Here is a 24,377-nt window from a genome sequence, read left to right as displayed (position 1 = left end):
GTGTCTCTGACTTTTCTCTGCCCATTCACAAAGAGGGAAATGTGTGTTTGTCCAATGCTTGGATGAATCAGGGGCATTATTTGACATGATTTTTAAGCCTTTTGGTCACTATAAAGAGGAATAGAAAACAATAAATGATAGTGTTATTTTATGAAAACTGGGATCCTTTGGGTTGCAAGGCACAAGGAAAGTGCACTGTCCCTGGCTTTGTTGAGTGGTCTGCTTGTGGCTCAGAGTGGCCTTCACTGTGTCCCCACCACCAACCCCAACACACACACACCGTGTCTGTCCCCACCACCAATCCCAACACACATACACCTCCGTCCCTATCAGTAGGCACTGGCCTTCACCATGACTGGCCTTCACTGTGTCCGTCCCTACCACCAACCCCAACACCCACACACACACATACACACACCGATTCTGTCCCCACCACCAATCCCAACACACATACACCTCTGTCCCTGTCAGTAGGCACTGGCCTTCACCATGACTGGCCTTCACTGTGTCTGTCCCTACCACCAACCCCAACACACACACACACACACACACACACGCACACATACACACCCCTACTTCTCTGTCCCTGTTAGTAGGCAGCAGATTGTATCTTAGAAGAAGCTTGCCATCTAAGAAAGCAGTCTACTTGTGACACTTGGGGTTATGGTCCTCTTAGCAAAGACAACTTACGTGTGAATCACACTTGAGCTTCATAACCCTGCCTCCTATAGTACCAGATGAAGGGCAGTGAGGGAGGAAGTTGTGTTCTGTCAGGATCTGATGAAGGATGGGACCAAATGAAAATGAACTGAGGAGTGCACCTCACATCTGGTCCTTATGTATGAGGTGAGATCTGCTAGGTGCACAGTATTAATTGTGTGAGTGTTAAGCACGTCTTTGATCTGAAGTTATTTCTCCAATCTATGTTCCTTCCTCATGTTAACTGGGCATCTTGTGTTTCCCATCGTCATGGATGATAACAGTAGCTGTGTGTGTTACAATAAAAGCAAAATACCAGCAGTGATTCCCGTTATCACAGGTGCTCTTAACACTCTGCTTGTGTTCCCTCGTCTTCCCATATGGTTCTCATGCACACTAGCCTACTTTCCAACAGCCAACAGCTCTGTCTAAAGGCTGCCTCAGGCTGCCAGAACCCACTCTGCTCCCAGCCACTCAGTAGGTAATGAGTGCCTGGATGATAGGACTCCAGTTCCATCACTCACTGGCCACAGTAATTTTCTGGAACCTCCAAGCAAGAGTAAGCTGTGCAGTCACCTGCAGGGCTACCGTCCCGGCCCTGAACCATCTTCCTATCTTCCCACCTTCCCACACTAACTTGCCCACATCTCTGCACCTCTCATGTCAGCTGCATATTCTCACCCACCTCTACCTCAAGGTCTCTCCTGGGAGGAGTTCACTTGGGAACAGTGGCTGCCTTTTAGAAAGATGAAAATTGGGTGGCATGGGGAACTCCTAGACATATCTGTAATTTTTGCTTTAATAACCTGAAGCATGTTGTGTGACAAAAGTCTGCTTGATGAGAATATATTTGTTATATTATTCCTTATTGTTTTTCATGTGATTAAAATATATTGAAACTATAGAAAGGTTAGTACAGGAACATTTTAGAAAAAAATTATGATGATGCTAACAGGAAATAATAGGGCAAGTGAGGGAAAGTGATTTAACTTGTAGCTGTGAGATCTCGAGGTGAAACTTTCATGCATCCGTCCAGATCATTGGAAGCCTGTCATGGTAGAGTTCAGTGCTGATGATTAAAATTGAAGAATGGGCACTGATGTAACTGGAGGCTGAAATCCAGAGTCCAGAGGAAGAAACAGAGCAGATTTATCGAACATCACAGTTGATAGGGGAGCATTTGCTGATGGTTGGGATGCCCACATCCCACATCGGAGGACCTCCACTTCCTGTGCCAACTTCCACTTCTTGGGTGACAACAGTCATGATGGATCAAGTAACTGGGCTCCTGCCACTCACATTGGAAACCTCAGTTGAATTCTCAGCTCCTGGTTCAGACTTACCCCTTGCCCAGCACTGGTTTTTGCAAGCATTGGGGAAGTAATCCAGTGAATGAGGAAGATACTTCTCTTTGTCTCTGTCTCTGTTTCTCTTGGTTTCACTGTCACTTGCACTCTTTCTCTGCCCTTTAAATAACATCAGATGATTTTTGAACTAAAAAAAAAAATCTTAACCTTAAAAAGATAAGGGGAAAAAAAAGAACATCGCAACTAAAGGATGGAGAAAAGAATTAGAACTGTAATAAAAAGCAAACCTTTTTATGGGCCTTGATTTTCTCATCTCTTTAATGTGCTGAAGGAGCTGTGATTTCCCTTCAGATCCATATGGCTGTGAGTTATCCTAGGAAAGCAAAGAGCTACAGGAACTCCGTATTGGCAGATCACACTGGGAAGTTTTCAGGATAATCGTTATCTGTAAAGGCCTGCCTACCAAGGCCTCAGGCCCCTCTGCTCTCAACTCAACTTCTTGTTTCTGTGGCACGTGGGCTGTATGCCTGTCTCGTCAGGCTTTGCCAGCTCTAAGGAACAGCTACCTGTTTTGTGAAGTCATACCTTGTTCTTAGCAAGGGCATGGTAATCAGGAGAGGAGTCTCACGGAGACCCAAGAAAAGCTGCCACATGCCTGGCTTTTCAGGCAGCCCAAAGGGGCTGCGAGAGCCTGCAGGCACTCAGCAGCATGGGCATGGGGGAGGTGAAGTTTGTGCCATTCTTGGCATCTCTGTTTCTCTTTGTCTGTCAGGGTGCAGCAGTCACCTGCTTAGGCTTAGACCTGCCTCCACTGTCCCAACAACCTCTGAGAGTCTCATCCTGCAACAGTACATTAAACAGGGTCTCAGATGTGGCCTTACCATAGCAAATGATTCTGCATGACCCAAATGATTTTTTTAAGATTTGTTGATTTTTATTTTAAAGGTAGAATTACAGAGAGAAGGAACAACAAAAAGAGATCTTCCATCCATTAGTTCATTTCCCAGATGACCGCAATGGCTAGGAGCCAGTAGTTTCTGCTGAGTCTCCCACATTTGGTGCAGGGTCCCAAGGACTTGAACCATCCTCTACTGCTTTCCTGGTCCATAAGCAGGGAGCTGTATAAGAAGTGGAACAACCAATATGGGATGCCAGTGCCACAGGTGGAGATTTAAGCTGTTACACTGCAGTCCTGGCTCCCAAATAACTTTTACTTATGTGTGTGTGTTTATCTCAGAGACAGGGAATTAGAAAGTGAGCACCTGCCTAGTGTTCTTGTGGAGAATCTGGGAACTCAATTCAGTTCTCAAGCAAGAGTAACAGGAGGGCCCGGCGTGGTGGCGCAAGTGGTTAAAGACACTTTTGGCCTCGTCCTGCAGACTTTGATGTGTCTGTGTCTCAGTCACTTCTTTTTTTTTTTTTTTTAAGATTTATTTATTTTGGGCCCGGCACGGTGGCGCAGTGGCTAAGGTCCTCGCCTTGCACGCCCGGGATCCAATATGGGCGCCGGTTCTAATCCCGGCAGCCCCGCTTCCCTTCCAGCTCCCTGCCTGTGGCCTGGGAAGGCAGTCGAGGACGGCCCAAAGCTTTGGGACCCTGCACCCGTGTGGGAGACCCGGAAGAGGCTCCTGGCTTCGGATCGGCATAGTATCGGCCCGTTGTGCTCACTTGGGGAGTGAATCATCGGACGGAAGATCTTCCTCTCTGTCTCTCCTCTCTGTATATCCGCCTTTCCAATGAAAAAATAATAAAAATAAATCTTTTAAAAAAAAAGAGTAACAGGAACCCAATTGTCTGAGTTAGCACCACTGCCCTTCTGGAGTCTACATGAGCAGAGAGCTGGAGCTGGAAACTGATTCCAGGAGTTCTAATGTGGGACATGAGAGTCCTAACTCACATTGTTGCCTTAATCCCCCAGCCAAACACCTGCCTGCTAGTACTTATGTTCTTGTTAAACAGTGAATCTACATAGTTGTTCTGGACTTTTCCTGATATGACATGCATAATTCCTATAGGCCATTTGGAGCATACCTGGTATTACTCCTCTGCTGCTATTCCCTGGTGCTTCTTGCTGTCCTCAGGCCCAAGCCATATTTGGACCTGTGTCACAGAAGGTGCTGGACATTGGGTTGTGGTTAGGTTCCCTTAGTAGAAAGATGAGTGGGAGCCAGGTTCATCAGCATCCTTAGACCCTCTAACTCTCCCCACCCCCGGGGCTAGGATCCCAGTCTTTGTCATGCAGGACCAAAGATTATGCTCTTGAGGCACCCAGCATGGATGAAACTCAGCCGATGTTGCAACTTGGCAGCATGTTTAATCCACCTCTTAGTCTCCTTTCACAAGTTCTCCCAGCAGAAAATGTTCCTTCTGTTTCCTTAAACAGCTTCTAGCCAGGCAACATGGGATCAGTATTGCTGCTTTCCTGACAAACATACCATATAAGATACTCAACCAGGGGCCAGCACAGTATTTGTAAGTTGGGGTCCCATGGCTAAGCCTCTACTTTGAACAGCTATATCCCACCTCAGAATGTCAGTTTGAGTTCCAGTTATTCCACTTTTGATCCAGTTTCCTGCTAGTACACTCTGTGGAAAGCAGCAGATGATGGCTCAAGTGCTTGGGCCCCTGCCACCCACATAGAACACCAGCGTGGAATTCCAGGCTCCTAGCTTTGACCTGGCCCAGCCCTGTCCATTACAGGCATTTGGGAATTAAACCAGCAGGTAGAGGGGGCATGTGTGTGTGAAAGAGAGAACCTGCATTTCAAGTAGATGAAAGTAAATAAATTTTTAAAAATCTATTTCCATTATCCTTATGTGCCCTAACTCATTGAACTTTTATAAATCGGCAACAACTCCGTACCCGAGCTGCTCAGCTGTGGTGGGCACAGTAGCCACCCTCACATAGGCATTCAAGTGTTTGTATATTATACATACACACATGGCTCTTGTCTGGACACAAGTTTTTAGCACCCAGGGGTGCAGCCCCTTGACCCAGTGGAGCTGTGTAAGAGTTGCCAGTTTTCTCCAGGGTGGCCACGTCACTTCTTCCCCTTACACCTTCCCCCGTCCCCAATGAACATAGTGCTGCATCACTTTCTCCCCACTGCTGGACATTGCAGGGCTCTTTCCTTCAGGACACTGGAGCTCATTTAACAATCTTTAATAAAACCACCCTGCTTGTTTCTAGTGTGGATCAGTTTGTGTCTAGGAGGTTAAAACTACCCTTTACATAGGCCTAAGGAAGTACAACGGAAAGATAAATTGGGTGCTCCTGCGTCCCCTCTGAATAGTAAGGATTATTCCATGAATTTCCCATTTCATAGTGGCTCCAAACACTTTGCAGAAATGTTTGGTAGAAGTGGGTAAGGGTGGCAGGCTTTGGAGAACTCTGACAGTCACCTCTGTTGTTACAGATGGCATGGGTGAACAATGGGTCAGCAGCACTCTGAGGGAAGCATTGTGGTGGCAGGGGATCCCTCTAGTAGCTGCAGAGTGACTCTCTGTGTGCAAAGGCTGAATGCATAGCTTGGGGCTTCAACCAGCTGGGATCTGTATTATCGCCAAATTAGCATCTTCCCCCTTTGAGTCACTGTCTACACAGTATTTGTAAGTTGTAATATCAAATCAAAGCATTAGTTCCAGTCGAGTTGTCAAGAAAGGTTAAAATGTATATGGGGGCCACAGGGTTAGAATGTGAACATGGCAGTGATTGTCAGGGCTTAAGACAGCAAGAAACACCTGGTGTCACTCATAATGTGTCCCACCCTGTGTGCGCCACCTCTCTGGCCCCAAGGACCTTCCTAGAAGTGGCTGTAAATTAGTGGAAGCGATTGCTCCCTGCAGTGGGGAACACAGTGTGGTGCACACATGGACGTTCATCCAACTAAACCAGCATTCACCGAGCACAGTGCCAAGACGGTTTAATTTGCTTGAAGGGGAAATCTTTTCCTGCTGCCCAGTGGTAGCTCGTGCACTGAGATGTTTCATCTGACCTCAGCTGAAGTGCTGCTTACCTGTCTTCGATGGCTGAGCTGAGCTCGTTTTGCCTGGTAGGTTGGTTTTGTTTTGATAGAGTCCCTTTTTTATTAGTATGGGCTCGATGGCTAAGGAAGTAGCCAGTCAGTTACCCAAAGCCCTCATGTAGCTGTGTGGCAAATGCTAAGTACAGCAGAGAGCAGGCGTCTGTAATCTGAATGGATGCGATGGTTTTGTAGAGTGAAATGGACTGTAATTATGCCCGACTTCATGCTTTGTTACTCTGTTTGACGTGACTTGCTAGAAAGATCCTGTTCTGTTGGCAAATGAATGGTCCTTGTAACGTGTGTGGGGTGAGCCCGGCTACAATCCACCCGCCTGCAGGCTCTGCCCCCATCACCATTGCCAAAGCTTCCTACCGTCCTGGCAGAATCCCAAGGGAAGACGTTTCCATGGTAACCTCAATGGAGGCAGTCAGCTGACGTCTGGCACTGCCTGAGTGCTTGCCAGCCCTCTCTCCTCTTCCAGCCCTCCCTCATGCCCTTAAACTGTATTTATTAGTCCTTTTTAATGGAAAGTATATAATCCCATAATGTCAGACCCTGAGTGGCACTCCAGCTTATTTATTTATTTAGGTAATAAATTTTCCTTTCTAATTAACTCTCAGCAGGTCCTGGGAGCTGTATTATCTTGAACATCTTATGCAAATGTTTGTATTTCTGTCTAACAAAGAGAGTAGCTTAGCAAAATTAGATAATTTAGAAACCCCCATTCTTTAGGGGAGAGGAGATAGAAAATGATATGTCTGTCACAGAGAAATTTAGGAACATGCAGATGCTAAGTCTCAGTTTAATTTTCTGACAATTGTTTTCACTCTGATGACTTGGCAATGCAGCCGTATTTCCACTCTACTTATAATTTTGTTAAGATTCAGTAGTTTTACTATTGGATTTGAAGGAGTCACCTGGTTTTAAAATACTTCTAAAAAATGTAGCACCTAAGCCATGTTCACTCATATGGTTTTATTAATAAGAAAGAAAAAAATTCAGTTTCAGAGCTTTCCTAGTGATTGTTTTTCTGACATGTATCTGGAGTAAATGCCTTCTGTTAGCTTAGAAATCACTGCTTTGGTAGCCAGCACTAAGCAAGCCAATTTATCACGTCAGAAGTTGGTGCTGTAGGGCACAAGATAGTCCATTTTCATCTATATTATCCTTGTAACTTGAACTCCACATGTAAACCATGTGTCAAAGCCATGTCTGAAAGCAGCGGTCATTAGGGCCAATTCCTTTAAACAGCTATCTTGTTAAAGAAACACAAAACCTTTGACAAACCAAAGTACATGGAAATAAGTACAACCTCACCTTATTTATCCAGAGGTCGGATTGCTAGAAGCAAAATCCTTTTAAAAGGAAGAGCTGCATAGACAAAGAACTCTGCTTTTGAGGAGGCAGATGCCACTAAGAGGAGTACTAGCAGGCTGCCTTGGACAGAACTATCATCCCCGGCCTCTTTCTATGCATCTACCACGAGCCAGCCACTTGGCAGGCACCTGCAGTGTGGGAGTGCATCATGCCCTCTACCCTCAAGGCCTCAGAGATCCACAGGAGAGACCATGCCAGCCAGTCCAACACAGAGCCTGAACGCTGCTGTGGCAAATGTGCAGGCATCATCGCTGGGGTCCCTCATCTCAAGGGACCACCAGTGCTCAGGGTGAAGCCATTCCTCAAAAGGTCACACAGCTCCCAGGGAACGGAGCTGTGCTTCATACCCCAGGCTGAGGGAGCCCTCACCCAGGTCCTGGTGGCCTGCTACCCGTTGCCTTCCTTTCTTGAAGAATAATGCATGCAGCTCAAGCCCAGATTTCAGAGCAGAGACTAGTAGAGCTAACGTTAGGTGCTTGAAGTCAGGCACTTATTGGGCAGTGTAGTGATTCTGTATCTCCATTGTTGTAAGAGTCCTCTGCAGGAAACAACTATTTCATAAATGAAGAAACCAATTCTCAGAGAAGTAGATCTGCAAAGTTTCCAAACAGGGTTTCATGACCTCAATGCCCAAGTTAGCTACACAGGAAGGCATCCTCTGATTTCCTCCCCTGGGTGCTCTCCTCCTCTCTCACTTTCCTTACTGATTTACATAAGGCTTTCTTGTATTAATAATTGCTTTCTGAAATAGTTTGCCTTAACTTTTTGGAGTAAGTGATGAGTTAGCCCACAGGAAACTGAACAGACCCAAAGGGAACTTGTGTATCGACCCCACTCTGCATATCAAGGTATGATCCATTAGGGTACAAAACAAAAAAGAAAATTGCTTTGCTGCATTTCTGCTGGGAGAAAAAAACATATATAATACCTTTGAAGGGAGTTGCCACATTGTACTGCTGTCTGCACAGCTGTTTGTCTCCAAAATGCAGCCTTATCTTTTCAACTAAGAAGCATGCGAAAAAAGATACCACAGCCTCAGGAAAGCTCAGAAAAAGATAGTGCTTCAAATCTAACCTGATACTTACAAAGCTGGAACTTTATTTAGCTTTTACTTTTAAGTTCAAACTAAAAGAAAGCATTGTCAGTGGGTTCTCATTCAGTAGTTGTCAACCTTGGCTGTCCATTGGAATAGCCTGGGGGGAAGGGAATTTAAAATTCTGCCAGTCAGATCATCCCCAGACCAGTGGAGTTGGGGCTGTGCTGTAAGACCTAGGCATCCACACACTTTGGAGCTCCCCAGGAGGGTCTGCTGTGCAGCCAAGGAGGAGCATCACTGATCTGACTCTTCTGATCCCTAAATGTGTTCATTTTTGTCTTTCCTAAATGCAATCCTGCCATTAGATTTTTTTTTTCCTTTCTCTTCAGCATGGTGAGAGTCAGATGTTGAAATCCTCACCCCCAAGAGGATGGTACTAGTGGAATGGGATTAGTGGTACTGTACAAGAGTCCTCAGATAGACACCCCACCCTCTCCACCATTTAGGCCTGCTGGCCCCCACTGCCACCCTGGCCTCAGACTCCTACTCCAGGAAGAACCTTGGTGTCTACAACAGACATTAAAAGGACTCAACTTCATTGGAATTCCATCTAAACAAATACCTCTGTAGTGTGCCAAGGATGTAGAAAGTCCTAGGGGGAACAGCAGAGATAATAAGTTCAGTATTTTCTCCTTTCTTTTCTGATGGCATCTTTTTCTTCTGTGGAGGGAACATTTTGCTCTCCCTCTTTTTTTTTTTTTTTTTTTATTGGAAAGGCAGAGTTACAGAGAGAAGGAGAGACAGATCTTCCACCCACTGATTCACTCCCCAAATGACTGCAATCAGCTGGAACTGGTCCAATCCAGATCCAGCAGCCAGGAACTTCTTCTAATTCTCTCAAATAAGTGCAGAGGCCCAAAGACCTGGGTCAACCTCTGCTGTTTTCCCAGGCCACAAGTAGGGACATGGATCAGAAGTGGAATAGCTGGAACTTGACCCAACAACCAAATGGAATGCTAGCACCATAGGTGGAGGCTTAGCTTACTATGCCAGGGCACCAGCCCTGACATTTTGCTCTTTAGAACACCACTTCCAGTGTCTTCCCTGACTGCCTTGGTATTCCATGCCCTTACTACTCCATTTCACAGCCTTGCACCAAGCTTGTTGAATTGTAAATGTCTCTTACATTAAATTATACATTGTAAAGGATTAAGAAGAAGCCATATTCCAGTGGGGTCCTGCAGCCCCAGCATTGGAATATGTGAACACACAGGAGTAGGTGTTGAACTTGGACCCACTTTTTTTTTTTTAAATCTTTTGATTTTGTTGGAAAGTCAAATATACAGAGAGGAGGAGAGACAGGAAGATCTTATGTCTGCTGATTCACTCCCCAAGTGAGCGCAACAGCTAGAGCTGAGTTAACCCGAAACAAGTAACCTCTTCCGAGTCTCCCTTATGGGTGCAGGGTCCCAAAGCTTTGGGCCGTCCTCTGCTGCTTTCCCAGACCACAAGCAGGGAGCTGGATGGGAGGCAGGGCCACCAGGATTAGAACCAGTGCCAGTATGAGACCCCACGAGTGCAAGGCGAGGACTTTAGCCACTAAGCTACCTGACAGCAGCTCTAACCTCAGGGAACTGTTGAAGCTTACATGTGCTACATATAAACAGGTCTGCAATAATGCCTAATAAGTCCTTTGTGTAATTCCTGAGTCAGTGCAATGTTCAGTAATTGTCAACTGCTCTTAACCATACTGCGGCCTGACCTGACAACCCATTGCCTGTGAAAGTCAGAGGAACAGGACAGTCAACCATTGGTGCCTCACTCTTCATCTTTGCCCTTCCTTTTCTTTCTGCCTGGAGTAATGCTCTCCCAGGTAACTGAATGGCTTCCTCGGTTTTCAGGTCTCTGCTCAATCATAACTGAAAAAGGTTGTCTAGAGTAATACCTCCTCTCTGTCCTCTCTTTCGCCACACCCTACAACATCACTTTCCCATTCCTCAAAGATGTCATCACCACCCATCCCATTCAGAGTTAGTTGCAGTCTGGCTCCCCCACCAACACGACACAGACACCATGGGTCTTATTCTCAGAACACTGCCAAACATGCAGTAGGTGCTCATTAAATGAATACTGGTGGGTGAATCAGAGACATCAAGGCCAGCAATAAAGGCAGTCAGAAGGGACAGGCATTGTGATATACCAGGTTCAATGTCCGCTTGGGAAACTCACAGCTCATGTCCGAGTGCTGCTTCCAGTCCTGCCTGTTCTTCTGATACAGCTCCCTGCTGCCGCCTGTGGGAAGCAGCCGATGACGACTCAAGCACTTGAACCCCTGCCATCCATGTGGGAGACCCAGATGGAGTTCTTGGCTTCTCGTCTCAGCCTAGCACAGCTCTGGCTATTGTGCCCATTCAGAGAGTCCCTCTCCCTCTAACTCTGCCTTTCAAATAAATAAATAAGTGTTTTTTGAAGAGAGGGAAGCAGATAAGAGTCTGCTGCTGTGGCCTGCTAAGAAATTATAAGGGCCCAAACTCAGGTGAGGCCAGTAGAGAGAAGGAAAGGGGTTTCAATCCAAGAGCTACTTGTGTAGCACAAACAACACACCTTGAGCATCGAGATTTTAGGCTCGCTTGTCTCTTTCTTGGACAACTGGATCAGATGGTGGTGCTGATCACTCTTCAAGAAGAAAAATACAAGAAACGAGGATGAGGTAGGAGAATGTGGAAATAAGTTCAGTCTTCAGTAGATTTCATTTGAGAAACTTGATGATGCTAGAATAGAGAGGTCTGCAGAACAGTCTAGGTGGAGGCCATCTTCGGGCTGTTTAGCAGGATCCCACAGACTGGGTACCTCAAACAATAGGAATTTCTCCATGGTCCTGGAGCTGGGAGATCCAAGGTCAGGGTGCCAGCACGGTGGGGTATTCATGAGGGCCCTGCTGCTGGTTCACGGAAGCTGCATCATGGCTCTCTCTGCATGATGTGGGGAGGGAGAATTTATTAGAGTGCTGATCCCCTTCAGGAGGGTTCCACCCTCAAGACCTAATCACAGTCAGGAACCACGGCTTCCACCCCTGGATCTGAGTGGCTCACAAGCATTCAGTCCAAAATGAGCACATGGATTTGGAAATATTAACTTGTGTGAACTAAACCCATGAGAGTTGGGTTGGTGGGAGGAGCCCTTGCCTGCAGGGAAACCTTGGTAGGTAGGGTATTAAAGCTGTGAGTTAAAAACTTGCATAGAAGCCACCAGGGTTTCGTGAGCCAAGGGAACATTTCAAACCCATCTATACTTCTTGCCCTGTCATCTTCTATGTATGCCTTGAATTCTGGTCATCTGTTGTCTGCCAGGTACTCAAGAAGCAAATAGGAGGACACAGGTTGTGTACTGATACAGGGGGCCAGGCAAACACAGATGGAGATCAGTACACCATGGTGGATTTGACTCTGAGAGACCCCTTGGAAGAGCTGGGAAAGCACAGCGAATCAGTGGGTGGGAGGTGGCTCCCAGGGCACTAGCAGTCTGCATAACATCTTATGCATTTTTCTGTGCTGGGCATTTGTAGGTTTCTTTCTTTTCTCCAGACTAAAAGAGGTATGTGATCCACTGCCATTGGCAAGGCAGAGAAACAGATTTTAAGTGGCATGATGAGGCTTGTTTGTTTGTTTGTTTGTTTTTGGAAGCTAATTCTGACAGCATTCTAAAATGTGTACCAAAAAGGGAAAGGCTGGTGAGATAAATGCCATTTCAGCCACTCATGGGATGACCACGGTGGGTACAGTGGTACCAGAAGTGGAAAGAAGAGATAAGACATGAGAGGTTTCTGAGCTCCGTTTGACGTATTGTGGAATATTTTCTACGTGCCAGACACTAGTTTAATTTTCCTGTATGCATTAATTCAGATAATTTTTTACCCTCTCTGGCAGATAGGCAGTGTTATTAATCTCATTTCAGGTGAAGAAGCCAAGATACATGGAGTGTAAACAGGGTTTACTCAAGGACGTGAAGTTAATAAGAGGCTGGGCCCGGAAGGGAACCAGGCAATCTGGCCCCGGTGCCTGGGCACCCTCGCAATCCTGTGATCCTCCCCGCTGAGAACGGATGGGTTGAGGGAAATGATGAGGACTCCACTGTGGTCTGCAGGAGCTGGACAGCTGTACTGAATCAAAGCCAGTCCCGGGAAGGAACTGTCATTACAACAAGGATTTCACTTTGTTCAGGTCCTACGGGTGGCTTCTGAGGGGCCCCCAAGGGCCTTCATCTTGCGCATCCCTCTGACAGGCAGACACAGCCCTCTGGAGCAGCAGAGAAAGGGCCATGTGGGACACTCACATTGGGGAATGGCCAGAACTTAAAGATGTGAACTTGGGGGCCCTCTTCCCCCACAAGGCTGGTGTCTTCCACCCCAGGATGTGTGCCTCCTGGCTGCTCAGCTGCCAATCAACTCCCTGAGGAGAAGGGAGCCTTCTCTCGTGTGTTTACACAGAAGACAGTTGGCCTGGCAACATGAAATGCTTGTATTTCTCTGTATCCATCTCACTGAACCAGGCTAAAATCCCTGGGCATTGCATGGTGAAACAGACAGAAGATTCTGCCAGCTAGAGAGAAGGCGGAGGGCCAGCAAGGGAGTGCAGGGCTCAGGAAGAAATGTGGCAGCTGGTTCCCCTCACTACTCTTCCCCTGGCTCATTTTTGCCTCTGTACTGCAAAAGCCCAAAGAAAAACCTGTGGGTGCAGAGAAAGAGCGCTTGCTCACTCACTCCTAACAAAAACCAGGAACAGCAGCTTGGTGAAACAGACTAAATACCTTCTCCAAAACATAAAGCCCTTGGGAAGATAAAAAAAAGGCAGGACATTGTGGCTGGCATCCCAAGTCCAAGTGCTGGCTACTCCACTTCCATAGTCTGCTCCCCTGCTAATGTACCTGCGGAAGCAGGGGAGGATGCTCTGTGCGTGAGTCCCTGCAGGAGGCTCCCGGCTGCAACCTGGCCCAGCCCCAGCCATAGCAGCCATTTAGGGGAATGAACTAGCAAATGGAAGAGCTCTGTCTCCATCTCTCCCTCTCTCTGTAACTCTGCCTTTCAAATAAAAAAAAAAAATTTAAAGAAACAAAAACCCAGTTGCTGCCAGAAAAAGCCCAGTGGGCAGCCTGGCCCTCCACCCTTACAGGGTACCTCTGTGCACAGACCCTCCATCTTGGGGGTGCTGTTAGGGAGGCTGAGGGTAGGACACATGGATTTCCGCCCACCTTGTGAAAGGAGGTAACCCTTTCTCCAGGTGCCCATCTGCATATGAGGCTACATATCCCTACCCTCCTGGGGTTCTGAGAAGCCTCTCATGCATCTCCCCAGCCCCCACCCCTAGCATCGCAGAGTGCTGTCAGCAGAAGTCAAACAAGGGGCCCTGGACATTCCTTCTCATCCAGCAAAGAGAGTGGTACCCACCCTCCCCTTCTGGCCCTTGCTGGTAGAAATTCACTGAAACAAAGGACTTAAGCAAGACCCATGGTCTCATATAAGTACCAGAAAGGACCAGGATACATCAAAGATCACTTTTCACACCTAAAATAGGTGATAGTGTGCCATTTGTTGACAAATGCATGAGGAGAGTAAGCTGAGACGGTGAGCAAATAAAATGTGCTAGAAGAAGTATTAATTTGTAAGATAAAGAATTCAATTAAAAGACCAAGAAGGAAAGCAACCTAATTAAGTTGGTATTTTAAAAGAGCTCAAAAAAATTTTTAAGAGATCATGTAAAACTTGACTCAATTAGTAAAGCAATTATCTTTGTGGAATGGTAGTTTGACTATGTAGAATCCAATTATTTAATAGCTTTCCTAAGTTGATGGTTTTATGTGGTTAGAATTGTGTGGGGAGCTTCTCCAGGTAGTAGATGCCCAGTCCCATCCCAGGCCAAGTCAGAGTGTCTGCAAGATTCCCGTATGCAGTGCTGGTTGGAAGCCACTGGCCCAACGGACCTTCCTCTGAGCGTTGGTGGAAGGGTTTTCACACTTTCCAAGTGGCCAGATGAGAAGTAACAGAACGTGTGCACTAAACCTTGTCTGCTCTTTCTAAAAGAGCACGGCATCGGGCCGTTTGTCTTCCTTCCTGTACCGTACCCTCATGATGGATTTGATTATCTGTTTCCCAAGCCCACAGTCATAAATCTGAAGCAGTAATTAAAAAAGGAGTCGGTCTGTTACAGGCAAGCATATTGATGGTTGCAATATATGAAAAGTGAGAGTACAGGGAGACTGTGATTTAGTTCAGTTCCACTAGATGTCTTGGTATTAAAAAAAAAATTGTTGGAGTGATTTCTTAAGCTGTTTCCTCAGAGCAGCAGTCTTTTGCAAATTAAAATTCAATTTTTCATGAAGTACTATACTAAATGCCAAGTTGCCAGACAAACCTGGGAACTGAAACTGCCAGGTATTTAGAAGAGAGACCTCCAGTAGGCTGGCTGAGATTTTTAGCACAAAGAAAACAATTGCCCATTTGGCTAGCACCCATAAATTAGCAGGTTCTAACCACCTTTCCAGAAAGGAATCTTGCAAGTTTAGTCTATCTATGATAAAGCTGTATTTGCTTGCTACAATCAAGGCACTTGCAACAAGATGGGAGGAAATGAATCATGTGTTTAAATGGATATAGGAGTCTGTGGGAAGCCCAGCCTCCTCTGTGTCCCTCTCCAGAGGAATTTGAAAAGCATGAAGTTTGTTTACAATGAAAACATCATCCAGGTTATACATTTTCTTCTCGATGATGCCCTTCAGTCCCTGTCAGGATGTTGATTGTTGGGAAGAAGTGGAATATTGAGATGTGGTTTTATTTAGTGTTGTGGGGTGAATTAGCATTGAAGGATTTACCAAGTGACTTTCATCAAGCTGTTAAAACCACGGGTTGAAGGCCTCTGTCAAACAATCAATTGGTTGTAGTTATTTTAACTGACCTGAATATATTGATCAGTAGTACTGGGCTCATAACAGGCCCTTGCGTAAAAAGGCAATTGCACTTGCTTCGATTGTGTTACTTCTCATGACCCATGTTTTATGTTGTAGGTTTTATTTCAGTGTTAATCTGTCATGTGGTTCATGCAATTACTAATTACTAATTCTCACCAGAACAACTCTGAATCCAACTGAAAGAATAATGTTATTCTGTTTAAGGATGGTGGTTGGAAATGTTTCTACAATGTGTTGTTAAATGTCCAACCGCCATATTGAAATAAAAATAAAAACAAGGTGCAAGCAATATAAAGAAGTGAACTTTTAGTTATCCCCAAACATTGTTCATGTGACATATTTACAAAGTTAAGAGGTATCCATGTCCTGGCCACTTAACTATAAAAAAACTACCCTGATCTTACAGCCATCCCACAGGTTCAGAAGGGCAAAGCAGGTGGCTTGTCCCTGTCCTGTAATGTCTGAGGCCTCAGCTGAAAAGGGCCAAGACTAGAGGTGCTGCAAGGGCTGTGGGCTGGAGTCTCTTGAAGCTCATTCACTCTAGTGACCCGCTCTTGGGCGGGTGGAGTGGGAAGGCTGGGACCATGTCTGGAGAATCTTGTGAGATCTCTCGAAGAGGCTTGGCCTCCTCACAACCTGGGGGCCTCTTACACAGTGGCTTAGAGCTCAAAGCATGAGTGTGCCATTGAGCAAAGCTGAAACTACATGGTCTTTAATGATCAGCCTCACAAGTCACATATCCTCACTTCTATCAAATTTTACTGGCTAACTTCCTCCATGAGAGGAGTGTCAAAGAATTTGTGAGCCTATTTTAAGTCCTCCACAGTTTACCTTCTGGTTAAAAATCATTGACCTTACTCAGATATTTAAAATGTACCTGCTCCCTTTCAGGATACTTAGGACAAGAGCCAGGCTCATGTCTTGGTGCTGTTCCTCAGAGTTCCTCCAGCTAAAGATTTGTAAGCTAAATAGGCAAGTTATCTGCCCCATACACCCAACATACAAAGTTAATGCAGGCATACAATGCCCACTGCAGACACCCTGTTCAAAGAGGAGGGGACGAGAGACATGTAACAGTCGTTGGCTATCTGAGGTCTAGAAAGCTCTTTGCATTGCATTATGTTTCTGTCCCTTTCAGTCTAATCCTTGAATCTCAGTGGATTTGTAGCATGTCAGTTTACAGTCTACTCCATTAGGTTGTGAAACCCCACCCATAAACCTCTGGACAGTAGGACATGCCATGTTTCGGGATCCTTGCGTCTGTGAGACAAGGAGTTGAGGGCTGTTGTGCAGTCATGTTTAATGCAGAGAGTCAGTGAGGGAAGCCCTGGGGCTCCTGAGAGCCTAAAATCTGGAAGATTCCATGAGGCAAAGCCTTGGCATTCTCACTAGGATTTTAACAAGGGACCTTACAATCCCACACTGGATACCCTGAAATCCTTTCTTTATTTTGGGTATCGTTTGCCATCTGAAGAGGCTGGCAATAAAAAAAAAAAAAAAAAATAGGCTTATTTTTAAGCCGAGCAGTTGTAGGCTTCTTTATAGGTTTCCTGTAAATTTTATACAAAAGTGTAACAGCTCTTCATTATAATCACATCTCCCCAACTCGTGTTTTCTTCTTAAGCAGCAAGAAGCCAGATGACACCCTCAGGTTTCTGTCTGGAAATCTTCTCTAGATAATCACATTTGTTAGGTACATGTTCAACCATCAACCTCCCCAGATCCAACAATGCTGTCAGATTTTCTACTACTTGATAACAAGGGCCCCTCTGCTCCAACTGGCAGTAGCATTTTCCTTCATTTCCTTAAGGCCCACAGTTTGCCTCCTTGAACCTTGTCCTGTGTGCCCCCTCGCTCCCACTCACTTCTCAAAGCCAGTGCCCACTGAGACAGGGTTGAATAGCTTCCCATTCCTCATTCCAAATGTTTGTAATCATTACCATGACTGTGCAACAAACCACTCCCAACAGTGGAGTAAAATAACCGCCAGGATGGCTTGGTTCCAGGGTTCAGGATTCTGGAAATGTGCTTTGGGGCCAACCTGCCTCTGCTTCATGGTGTCCAGGGCCTCAGCTAGGGCAGACTGGGAAGTGTTACCCAACAACTGGAGGATTGGTGCCACTGAAGCCCACATACACTCATCCATCGCCTGTACTACTAACAACATGTCCCACATGTGTCCTAAGAGACTTGGTCCCTCACAGCAAGAAGCCTCAAGGACAGTCAGCCTGCTGACTCGGTGCTTCTTGGCACAAACATTCTTCATGAGTTACTCTAAACCATACATTGTTGCTACAATAAACCTCTAGGGTGAAATTCACCATCTGTAGCACCTTGAGATAGGGAAGAAGGAAGGAACAGGAAGTAGAAATGGGAAGGAGCAGAGAGAAAAGGAAGGCAGTGGAGAGAGATGAACAGACAACAAAGAGACACAGTAAGAAATCAAGAAAATCATCAGGCATCCTGCTGGAAGCCAGAGTAACTGTCTTCCAAATTTCAGGATTGAAAACAAAACGAACAGAATGTTATCCATGAAGGAATAGCCAAGCCAATTTGTTAATTAAGATCAAAAGAGCATAAACATTGTAACTCTGTAATCCAACCGAAGAACTAATGTAGAGACTAACAAATCCTAAAAAGTAGTGTATGTATCAAATGCAAGTGGATACTTGAAGAACCTGAGGGACCACAATTTCATGAGAGCTCTTTGTGTGTCAGGCATTTCTTTGGCCAAAAGAATACCCAAGCTGCTGAAGCTACTTCTCCCTTAAAATAAGTAGAGAGCGTTAGCCAAAGAGAATGGAGTTCCTTTTCTAAAAGACCATGGCACAGATGCATACTGGGAGTAAGTCTGGACACAGATAACCAAAGTGAGAACAGATGTGAAGCACAATGAAGAAGACAAGGAATCAGCATTGCAAGCCTCTACCTGCAATACCAGCATTCCATATGAGCCCCAGTTCAAGCCCTGGCTGTTCTGCTTCCAATCCAGCTCCCTGCTAACACACCTGGGAAAGCAGAAGATGTCCCAAGTGCTTACTTGGGCTTCAGTCTTTCCCAGCCCCAGCCATAGTAGCCATCTGAGGAGTGAACAAGCAGATGAAAGATCTCTGTCTTCTTTCTCTCTAATTCTGCTTTTCAAGTAGTTTTGTTGTTGTTGTTTTTTGTTTTTTGTTTTTGGGTTTTTTTTTTTTTTTTTTACTGTGAAAGACATAGGTTCACCTCCTTAATTAGCCCTTAATATGTTTAAACAGTGTGGTCATTTTTAAAAGCAAACTTTAAAAAATGAGAATCTAATGGCCTAGTACATTACTAGAGTCTTTTATCATAAAATATTAGTGCCCAGGGCTCAACGCAGTAGCCTAGTGGCTAAATCCTCACCTTGCACGTGCTGGGATCCTTTATAGGTGCCAGTTAGTATCTCAGCTGCTCCATCCAGCTCCCTGCTTGTGGCTTGGGAAAGCAGTCAAGGATGGCCCAAAACCTTGGGACCCTGTACCCACATGGGAGTCCCAGAGGAAGCTCTTGGCTCCTTGCTTCAGATCAGCTCAACTCTGGCCGTTGTGGTCACTTGGGGAGTGAACTAACAGAGAAAAGGTCTTCCTTTCTGTCTTTCCTTCTCTCTGTATATCACAGTTTCCAGTAATAAATAAATCTTAAAAAAGAAAGAGAGGGAGGGAGGGAGGCAGGAAGGAAGTCAGGAAGGAGAGAGAGAAAGAGAGGGAAAGAAAGAGAACGAGAAAGAAAGAAAGAAAGAAAGAAAAGAGAAAGAAAGAAAGAAAGATAGATAGACAGACAGATAGATTGATCGATCGATCTACAGCCTTTTGGAATTCCTATTTAGTTTCACATCCGGATTTTTCAGGCCCATATTCATTGACACAGCACACACATGATCACACAAGTGCAGGTATGTAAAAAGGCTGACTAGGAAGGGCACTTATTGGCACTGGCGAATGCCGCTTAGGACACCTGCATCTCCTACTAGAGAGCTTGGGTTCAAGTCCTGTCCCACTCTCTAAGCCAGGTTCCTACTAATGCTCGCCCTGCAAGGTGACGGATTATGGTACAGGCTTTAGGTCCCTGCCACCACTGTAGGAGCACTGCTTTGAATGCCTGGCTCCTGGCTTCAGCTTGGCTCTTCTGCAGCTGTTGTAGGTGCTTGGTGATCTTCCAGAAGAAGGGAGATCTTGATATCACTCCCCCTCCCCTTGTCTGTCTGTCTGTCTGTCTGTCGTCTCTCTCCCCTGCCTTTCAAATTGATAAAATAAATATGAATGCCTTTTAAAAATATGTATCTGCTCAAAAGTAAAGGTGAATATAAAGCGATCTGACAATAAGCAAGATGGCATAGTTACGATGGTTCTTGGTGGCACAATTAACCCCACCACCCACGCTCTCCTAGTCATCAACCTAAAGGTGCAATTTGACAATTGCAGACATAGGCCTGATGTTAGTTCTTGTCCTTCAAAGTGAAATTCACTCTGACCCCACAACTATGCAGTTAAAACCCAACATCATGTTGGGTTGAATTCTGGGAAGCCAAGGATCCCCGTCTGTCAAGAGAAAAAAAGTGAAGTTAATTCTGTCATAGGGAATCTTGCCATAAATTTCAAGCCATCCAAGCAATACTGAATAAACTTGTATTCTATTATAACAATGTAGGTAGTCCGTTTAACACTATCATTATAATGTTTGGCTGGTGTGCTGCCTTCTAAGATTAACGATTTTCTTTGTAAGATTCTTATAGTTCTCACTGGCACAAGACAGGTAAACAGAAAGATTTGGGAGATAATTCAGTGCTTTGTGCATTTATTCTAACCACAGTAGACCCTTGAATCTCTAGGTCTAAGTAATCTAATGTCTTTTTAAAATTTTTTTTTCTTGAAAGTCAAATTTACAGAGAGAAGGAAAGACAGAAAGATCTTTCGTCCCCCGTTTCATTCTCCAGTGGCCACAGTGAACAGAGCTGAGCTGATCTGAAGCTAGAAGCTTCTTCCGTGTCTCCCACATGGGTGCAAGGTGCCAGGGCCTCGGGTCATTCTCTACTGTTTTCCCAGGCCATAGTCAGGGAGCTGGATGGTAAATGGAGCAGGTGGGATACAAAGCAATGCCCTCATGGGATCCCGGTGCATGCAAGGGGAGGACTTTACCCACTAGGCTACCACGCCAAGCCCATAATCTAATCTTTTTAACTCCCCAAAGTTTTTAAGACAATTTGACTTGCAAAATTAAAACTAAGATATCAAAAGAACAACTAGAGGAAAATGCTCTAGATGGAAATATTCTGTATCTTGATCTGGGTGTCAGATGTCATCTATTTGAACACTGCAAAGTCTAAATGTTATTAACTGTCAATTATACCTCACCTATACACTTAAAATATGTGGACTTATTATATATAAATTACATCTCAATTTTTAAAAATCCTGTATGATGGATCAGGCTCTATAGAATTGAGGGGTAAGTTAGAGATACACTTTAATTTCAAATACTTTTACTGACCTGCTATATGTAAAGATAAGAACTAAATGATTATCTGTCAATATATCCAGTATTTATCTTTTAAAGTTTACGTGGAAAGATCCAGGCAAATGTCCCTGTGCCTCCGGCATAGATTTGCTTTAAGTTCTTTAGTCTCTTTCTCTCTCTCTCTCTCTAACTCTGCTTTTCAAATAACTAAATAGATCTTTAAAAATATATATATATGAGCGAGCAGAGCTAGCTGGAACACACCAGTGACCTGATATACGTGAGCATCCAAAACAGCAGCTTCGACCGCTGTGCCACTACACCTGCCTTATAGCATTTTAAATATGATAGGAATCACCTCATTATCTAGGCCTTGAAAGTATGCCTGTGACATCATCTGTATCCAGTAACATTCAGAAAGCTTTTTTCCAACAACATAAAGCAATTTATATATAATAAATCAACTTTTATTTCTCTTTCAGTCAGTTTTAATAATTTTTATTTTTCCATGAAAATCAGGCATAGGACCCAGTGCAATGGTTCAGTGGCTGAATCCTCACCTTGCTAATGTCAACTTCTCATTTTCATTTCTTTCATTTTATTTGAAAGGCAGTGAACCATCTGCTGACTCACTCTTCGGGTGACCCCAGCAGCCTAGATTGTGCTAAACCAAAGCCGAGAGGTTGAAACCCGACTTGTGTCTCCCATAGGGGTGACAGGGACCAAATGCTTGTATTGTGTTACACCTTCATTGTCTTCTGTTTTTCGTTTAATTTTCATTTTACTAAGGTTTTTTTTTTTTTTGTACTTTTCTAGCCTTACTGTGTTGACTCTAATGTATTGCTTTTTAATTTAATAATAAAGGCATTTCAGACAGTATGTTTTCCTCTGAATACACTTTTGGCCTCGTCCTGCAGACTTTGATGTGTCTGTGTCTCAGTCACTTCTTTTTTTTTTTTTTTTTTTAAGATTTATTTATTTTGGGCCCGGCGCGGTGGCGCGGTGGCTAAGGTCCTCGCCTTGCACGCCCGGGATCCAGCGCTGCCAGATAGGAGAAGGCAAAAGGAACAGTGGCGGGGGAGGGTCTCAGGTGCCTCTGCTGTGGCCCATCCACAGGACAGTGGCTTGCACGCTCGCTGCTGGGCCTGTCGCTTATCTGAGCCCAGGAGCCTTGGGATCTGCTGGCAGCCGCGGCTGGTCCAGCTCTCACGAGGTTTTAATCAAGCTCTCCCTGTGAAGAGCTACATAAATTCAGTCTTGAATTTCATGTATGAAATAATCAAATGAGAATAAAATATCATAGACATAAAATGTTTAAAAATTAAAATTTTGCATTTTCTATTCTTGAAAGTCATCTGTATGCAGCACATCTAGGTGATAGAGTGCTGCAGTGTCTTACCCCTCAGGAAGGGCGTGGGCTATGCAAGTCAGTCAGTGATTTCCCAGGCCTTGAAGATATTCCCTTTTCTCCAGTAAGCTCCGACCTTGGCATTCTTCAATATCACCCTCAAGTCTATGAAATCTTACAAGAATGCTTATTTGTGCAGCTTAAGTTCCTGAAAAATGCCTGACCTGGTGTGCTAACAAGAGCACAGGTGTCGATCTGCACCCTGGCTAGCTCCCCGATCCCCTGTTTTCTGCTCTGTAAATCAGGCTTGGGACTGACTGTCCTTCTAAAGGTACCAGCTGCTTAAGTGTTCCTCAGTGTTGGCTGGCTGTCTTCCACTCATCCCACTGTGGATCCTCCAACATTAGGGATGACATTGTCCACACGATTTAAAAAAAAAAAAAAAAAGATTTATTTAGTTTGAAAGTCAGGCTTAAAGAGAGGGAGAGAAAAGACTTCCATGTGCTGATTCACTCCCCCAGATGGCTGCAGTGGCCAGGACTGGGCCAGGCTAAAGCTGTGAGCTTTATCTGAGTTTCCCATGTAGGTGGCAGGGGCCCAAACCCTTGGGTCCTCTTCCGGTGCTTTTAGCAAAGAGCTTTTTAAAAAGGGAGCAGCTGAGACATAATCTAGCACCCTCATGGGATGTCAGCATTGCAGGTGGCAATTTGACCCACTACACCACAGCACTAGACCCTTCGATCTCTTTTATAATGTCTATCCCCATCCCAGACTGCCAGCACTGTGCATTGCCCCCATAGCCACTCTTTGACAAGTGGCACAGGTTGTGGAAGAGCTGCAGAAGCAGAAGAAATGGGGAGCAGACTCTCACCCCAATGAAATTTACTAGAAATAACTTCAAAGAGTGGGGGACCATCTGCCCAGGCACAGATGGAACAACCAGGTAGCAAACCACAGGTTGGGATTTTTATAGTTTGGGATCTTGGGGTGTTTTTAGAATGAGGGCATTCAAAGAAAATAGAGGATTGGATGGGCCTGTAATGGCTTTCTACCAGGCCTTTCAGCCTCAGCAGACCTTGCTTGCTGGAGGCAAGGTAATCTGCAGAAAGTACAGGCAGTGAGGCGAGGGAGCAATGCACTGGTTGGACTGGTCTTTTGGAATGCAGGGGCAGGTCCTCAGTGGAGCAGTCAAAGGTGATAGTGCTGATTTCTGTGTCCTTGTCCCATCAGCTTTCTTGGCCTTGTCCATTGCCTGCCTACCTTATAGCACCTGTGGCAATTGGAAAGTGGCTTGGTATTTTCCACAACAGAAGAACAAGACATTGTTGCAGCTTCTGCTTTATTGATGAAAGTAGATTATCTGGTAGGGATCAAGACAATCAGAAAGCAAGCTGATTTTTGGTTTTGGTTTTGGTTTGTTTTGTTTGGGTTTTTTGGTCGGGGGAAGTTGTTTTGTTTTTAATGTATATATAATCTATTATTTGGCCAGTCCATGAGTCTCAACTCATGCGGACTTGTATTACCCCACCAGAGTCAGGACACAGAGCAGTTCCATTGCCTACTGAGGACACTCCCTGTGTAAGAGGCCTCCCACACCCAAGCCCTGCAAGTTCCTGAACTGGTGGCCACCCTTACCATTTTGTCTTCTAGACAACACAGTTAATGCTGTCAGGCAGGTTGTCGCTGTTTAAGGCCAGCTGCTCTTGTTCCATATAATGCTTTCGAGATGTCGTGTTGTTGCTTAACAATAGTTTCCACCATTCATTGACTCCTTTTTCACTGTTGAGCAGCCTTCAACCATGTAGATAAGCCACAGCTGCTTTATCATTCACCTGCTGATGAGCAGTCAGGTTGCTTGCTTCCCAGCTTGGGAAACTGTATTTAGATTATAAACAGAGCTGCCATGAACAGCTTTGTATGTGTTTTTTGTTTTTGTTTTTTATTGCAAAGTCAGATATACAGAGAGGAGGACAAACCGAGAGGAAGATCTTCTGTCCATTGATTCATTCCCTAAGTGGCCACAATGGCCAGAGCTGAGCTGATCCGAAGCCAGGAGCCAGGAGCTTCTTCCAGGTCTCACACGTAATGACTCATAGATCATACAGCAGCATCATTTTCTTTCTTTTTTTTTAAGTTTTATTTTATTTGGAATTC

At 45.0% G+C, this 24,377-nt stretch overlaps 1 protein-coding gene across 4 annotated transcripts in view; it reads left to right on the top strand.

The window, feature by feature from the left end:
- The window catches only part of MYO1D (myosin ID), a 301,304-nt gene that overhangs the window by 187,006 nt on the left and 89,921 nt on the right, over positions 1–24,377 (top strand). The window lies entirely within an intron of this gene.

This window comes from Ochotona curzoniae, unplaced genomic scaffold (genome assembly GCF_017591425.1).
Source record: "Ochotona curzoniae isolate NIBS_2020 unplaced genomic scaffold, NIBS_Ocur_1.0 scaffold_2453, whole genome shotgun sequence".
In the NCBI taxonomy this organism is placed as follows: domain Eukaryota; kingdom Metazoa; phylum Chordata; class Mammalia; order Lagomorpha; family Ochotonidae; genus Ochotona; species Ochotona curzoniae.
Note: the sequence above shows the minus strand (reverse complement) of the source record. Positions and strands in the feature narration are given on the sequence as shown.